The sequence below is a fragment of the Coloeus monedula genome (assembly GCF_965178545.1).
Source record: "Coloeus monedula genome assembly, chromosome: 5".
NCBI classification, from domain to species: Eukaryota; Metazoa; Chordata; class Aves; order Passeriformes; family Corvidae; genus Coloeus; species Coloeus monedula.
Window position 1 is genome coordinate 46,829,501 of NC_138785.1, and position 6,000 is coordinate 46,835,500.

Below are 6,000 nucleotides of genomic sequence, written 5' to 3' on the forward strand. Positions count from 1 at the left end.
TGCACTATTAAATGTTTAAAATTGGATATTCATAATGAGTTTTATTTTATTCTGCATTCTTCCTTCCACCGTTATACCCAGAGGGGGAGGTGTTTTTCTTACTTCTGGTTCTTTACATACTACAGCCAACAGCGGAGCCACCCCTGCCCTCTCCCAGACTGATATTTTTAGTATTGTTAAAGGCAGGTACTAAAGCAACTGCAAAGTTTTTGGAAGACAGGACATCACAATGACAGATAGCTGGACAGAAACATTCCCTAGTCAATTGCTTCATACTTCTATAATGAGAAGAAACCTCTGGTTTGCTCCTGTCTTGTAGAAAGGTATGCTTGAATTTAACAGGGTGGAAAGCAGCAGTATGCAATGCTGGAAAATAATTCATTGCTTTCCTATTTTCTAAAGAGAGAATGAGGTCATGATGAGTTGTGGAGTCATAGGTTTGCTTCAAAAAATGCAAGTGTAAAAGTAATTGGAGAAAGTTAAAGCACACCCAGCAGTGAAATGAAGCCAGAAGAGGCCAGGAGGATATACAAATAACTGACTGAAGTGAAAACCCAAGCCAAAAGCAGCTGTTAATTCAAGCAACTTTTTAAAGTTTTTAAAGTCTTAGCCAACAGAAATATAATTTGGGCATCTGAAGGAGGGTTTTGATTTGTGAGGCTTGTCTGACACAGCAGCTGTGAGAAGGTCTGCTGCCTTTCAGTTACCAACATCATCCTATTTTTTCTCCGCCTGAGCAGCCCAAAGTCCTGATCGCTGTCAATTCCCACTTCATTACCCAGGGAGCACTGAGGGATGCTGCTTCAGAATCTGGCAAAAGCAAACCTCTTGTTGCCGTGGTATTAGTTCTCACACACCAAAGAGTTTTAGAGAACCTTTCTGATAAGGGGCTGTCATTTCTTTGGCTGTTACAGAACCTTTTTTCTTCCCAAGTTAATACTAACACAACTGAACATTAAAAAAAAATACCAAACGAGTTTGTTCACAGTTTTGGGCCCTTGGAACAAGCAGAGTTCAGCTATTTTTTTTTTCCTGTAATGATGGTTTTATTTGGATTTTTAAGAACACTAATTTATGACAGTCCTCTGGCACCTTAAGGGTTTACACTGCATTTTGTTTAAAATGCATTTAGGTTACTTTCAAATTAGCGTTTTCCTAAACATTTCTAAAACATGAGTTAATTTTGAATCTTCTAAGTAGCCTCAGCCTCCTGAATGTTTGTGTTCTTGACACCTTCATTTGCAGATGTCTATGTTGTAGCAGAACAACAGAATTCAATTTTCCATGTCTGTGTTTCTTTTCAGCTGCCACTCAGGGCAGCACTGGCTCCTCTTGGAACGCTCTCCTGCTTTAAGCAGTAGTTGCCACAGAGGAAGTGCAGGCTGGGCCCCTGTTCCATTCTGTCCAGGTGCTGGTATGATTAACTGTGTACATGGCATCCCTGGTGTAACACAGGTCCAGTCTGCTCTGTGCTTCAGTAATGCTGAATTTTGGTACTTCTTTCTGAGAAATTCAAACGGAAAAAGTCATGTTTCACTGCCATTCCTCAAGTAATGCACTCCACAATTAGATATTTATGAAGCTGTAAATAATCAGCAGCCTTCACCTTAAAGGCCAGAGAGGTCACTAGCACACATGGACAGTCAGGGAAAGGGAGACTGAAATGATGCAAAGCAGTATCTCTGCAGGTCCTGGTACAGGACGTTGAAAAGAGCAGGACCTAGTATCTGTAGTAGGCTGTGCCAGGAGAATGTTAATATGAAAACAGTATCCATGACTTGGGCTACATTATAAGAGTGGATATTTTCACTTAAGGCATATGAAAATTAACTGCTATACACAAATCTGCTGAGTGCTGGAAGCAGTGTCCTACAATCATAAGGAATGAAAACATGATACTGTTTTAACAGAGCAATGTATTTAAAAATGCTAATTCCTTCATCTCTGTTATACCATATTCTCAATACAGCCCTTGACTGCATCTCTGAAAAGTTATTTTCATCTATTTCTCATCTGTCAACCCAGAACTATTTTATTTCTCTCGCAAGGAAAGGTATCAACTTCTAAAATGATTAATTCATAGCACCAGAGGTTAAGATCTGATGCTAATATGCAGTGCTTGCACCCACGTGCCTTTTGCATTGACCACTCTCCCAAGCTCTTGAGGCTTTCTATATTTCTCCTCTCCTTTGCACCATCCTACGGTATTTTCCTATATGTTCTGAGGTGTCCAGAGTGCTTGCAAGAAATGAACTTGCAAGCTGAATCCAGGGACAGTAAAATGCAATGTAGCATGAGAAAGAATTCAAAGAAGAAAAAATTCCGTCGAAAGAGATGAAGGCAGTGAAGGGGGACATTTATAGAGAGAGATTCAAGACAGTCTGGCCACTAGACAAGAGGGATGTAGTAAATGTCTACTAGCACTGGAAGGTCATAAAAACACAGAAGAATAGTTCAAACTAGCTGAGTGGGTGTACAAGTTGGGATAAAAATTTGTTAATGGAAAATGTGAGGCAGAAGGAAAGGAAAAGGCATTTGCCACACAGCAAGAGGTCTTTGAAACTGTGGGACAATCTCTCCCTGAGAAGCAGCAAGAGCATAAGTAATTTAAAACTGCACACACTCAAACCCTAGAATCATTGCTTCCTAGCATCCATAAAGCATCACAAAGATATAACAAAGGTCCTCTCTTCATTCTTTGCCATGATTACAGGACTTACAGACTACCAGTTTTGACCCTTAAGAAGTGTCAGGTAGGACTTGCTGAGTGAGAAAAAAATCTGGTGTCAAAACCAAAATATCTCAATTTTTTTGGAAGTTGCTAATGAACAAGTTTTTCTCTAAGAATTACATTGGAGGTTGTGGAGTGCAGTTTGCTTACATTTTATTGAAGTGGACTTTCACTTGAATTAGAAGATGCAGTGCCATCGTACTATGGGCCAAGAGCATGAAGATCAGCATGGGGAGGTTACCGCACAACTGGGAGACCTCTTTGCTTTTCTAACTTTTACTCAAAACCCAGAAAGATCTACAACTGATAAGCATGATTTCCCCATCACAGAGGGAATCAAACTCATTCTTCCACAGGCTCAGTGGGTTTTCCTTACTACAGGAAGAAAAAGACCTACAGCAAGTGTGTTGTGCATACTTTTCCAGGTACCAGTGTTCTGCCAGTCACTTCATTAGCTCAAGTAAAAAAAGGGTGATGTGGTGGGTCTGAATATCACAATTATTCCTAACCCACACAGACATTTCTTAAGGCTTTATAACACTAAAAATGGAAAAGCCCCTTAGGAACAGAATTCTCAGTGAATGAAAGAATACTGCTATTCAAATATTCAAAAGGTAGAGTGTTAAAAGGGCCAGTGCAGTTATGCATGCTTTCCAGGGAAAGAAAATTAAACAGCTTTTCCCATGATATGATGACATAAGCATGTTATAAACTGGTATACAGGGTGATAATAGTTGAGATGGCTCTGATTTGAGGGGGCTTATACCTTCATTTATTAAAGATGTAGGAAGATTGTTAGCAAATGAAATGGGAATTTCAGTAAAGGGTGACATCAATTAAAACACTTGAGTGTCACTGGAGAGAACTGTCATTTTTTAAAATAAGCCAGCTAGTGGCAGAAGTAGATTATATTCACAACACAGCCCAGACTAAGATGGTGTGCAAGGTGTGTGTAATAGAGGAATGGTTCTTCTAAAGTTTTGGCCGAACACTTCCAACATGTTTAGTGACAGCAGCCTGACAGGTCTATTCAAAACAAGCAGGTCATCTGGTAAGTATTTGCCTTTTCTTCAAAAACAGCTAAAAGAAAATAAATTTCAGTCAAGGCACTGTTATGAGCTAGTTAAACATGTAGTCTTCAGCTAGGCTGTAGTTCAAGTTCATAGAAACACTGACAGTATGATTAGTGAAGTTGTTAATAGGCTACTTTTTTACCCGAAACTCTGGGGAGAGTTGTACAATAGGGCATATTTTAATTAATGCATTTAAACATATGAAAAGGAATACTAATTATGCAAAGATACTAAAATATTTGTTTTGACACTCATAATCTCTAGCAGCTTGTACTCTTTTCATTTCTCTCTCTCAACAGAATGTCTGAAGAATGCACATGGGCTTTTGCACTTCTTAGTGAAGCCTTTGTCACCTACATAATTTATCAACAGGAGCTTCCAAAGCAGAAAACGAGTAATAAATCATACTGTGACAATAATACAAGCAGTTATCCAAATTGGTTTTGAATATCACACCTCACTAATATGACTACAAAGCTAGAACTGCATTAAAATCAGTACTTAAGTAAAAGGAAAAAAATGGTAAAACTTTTCTGCCCATGAACAATTTCATTCAGCAGATAGCAATGAAAACTACTTTTAGATACATAGAAAAGCAGCTTTGAAAGCCTTCTAGATCTTAAAAAGACAGGGAGATTCATTAAGGTAATGTGTCTGGAAAATGGCACGTGCCCTCCTTCTACTTAGGTGCTTTTACTCCATTATCTAAGTCTAGGAGAAGTACATACAAATTACTGAAACTGAAAAACTCTGGTGGTGCCTCCTGTAGTCCTTAGCGACAGTGAAGCATCTACCTCCCAGTGAGGGGGAAAGCAGATGAGGATGCTTCACATCTTCCACAGTGAGAACTGATAGTAATTCTCTTCCCCTAAGAGCCTCCCACCTCTGTGCTATGCTCCTCATCAATTCAAAGCATGCAGAGAATCACAGAATCCATTTGGGCAGAAAAGACGTCAAAAGATGGTTGAGTCCAACCATTAATCCAGCACTGCCAAGCCCTCTGTTAAACAGTGTGCCCCAAGAGCCCCACCTACACATCTTTTAAATAGCTCTGGGGATGGTAACTCCGCCACTTCCCTGGCCAGCCTGTTCCAATGCTTGACAGTGCTTTCCACAAAGAGATTTTTCCTAATATCCAATCCAACTCTCCCCTGGAGTAACTTGAGGACATTTCCTCTTGTCCTGTCGCTTTTTCCCTAGGAGAAAAGACTGACCCTCACCTCACTACAGCCTCCTTTCAGGCAGTTGCAGAGAGCAATAAGGTCCCTTCTGAGCCTCCTTTTGTCCAAGCTAAACCACCACAGCTCCCTCACCGCTTCTCAGAAGACCTGTGCTCCAGACCCTTCACCAGTTCTGTTGCCCTTCTCTGGACTCGCTCCAGCTCCTCAATGTCTTTCTTGCAGTGAGGGGCCCAAAATTGAACACAGGATTTGAGATGCAACGTTGCCAGTACAGGAGGATGTAGCATAGAAACACATACTCCTAATGATGCAGGGCAAGTATTCACTAAAGGAGAAACATTTAGGTGGGGTCACAACTGCTCATGAATCCCAGAACTGTAATGGTACCCACAGCAGCACTAACACTACATAGTGCTTGGTCTGCAAGCTGCTTTACTGGGCTTTGGAGACCTCTGAAAACACATTAAATTGCATTCAAGGCCTTTTAAGAATGACCTTGAGCAAATAGAAGAGTCAAGATTTTCTAGCTAATGTCTGAACCACAGTCTAAAAGAAATTACATTCACATTTGCTTTCTCCACCTTTCCAACCTAAGACAAGAATAAATGATTATGTATAAAATTATCATATAACCTTCTAGGTAAAGCACTCGCCTTGTCACATTAGTTGTAAACAAGCTCAGGCAGAGTAGCTGCTGAACTAGGTTCAATTCAACAGACATACAGGACTGGGGAAGGAGGGGCAGCAATGTCCCAAGCATCCCACTGGCAACATCGATGAGGGAACGAATGACATGTCAAGAGCAGCAACAGAGTTCAGAGGCCTGGCTGCTGACGAGCACAGAGGTTTAAGCAGGCTAGTCATGGCTGACACACTAACATGCTATTAGGCATGTATTTGATAAAAACCAAAGCAACTAGCAGACCCTGGGAAGCTCTAAGTATCTCAAGTTTTAGGCTTGCATAGAACCATGTCCCCAGTTTCAAAATCTCACCAAATTTTCAGAGGAAAGAAG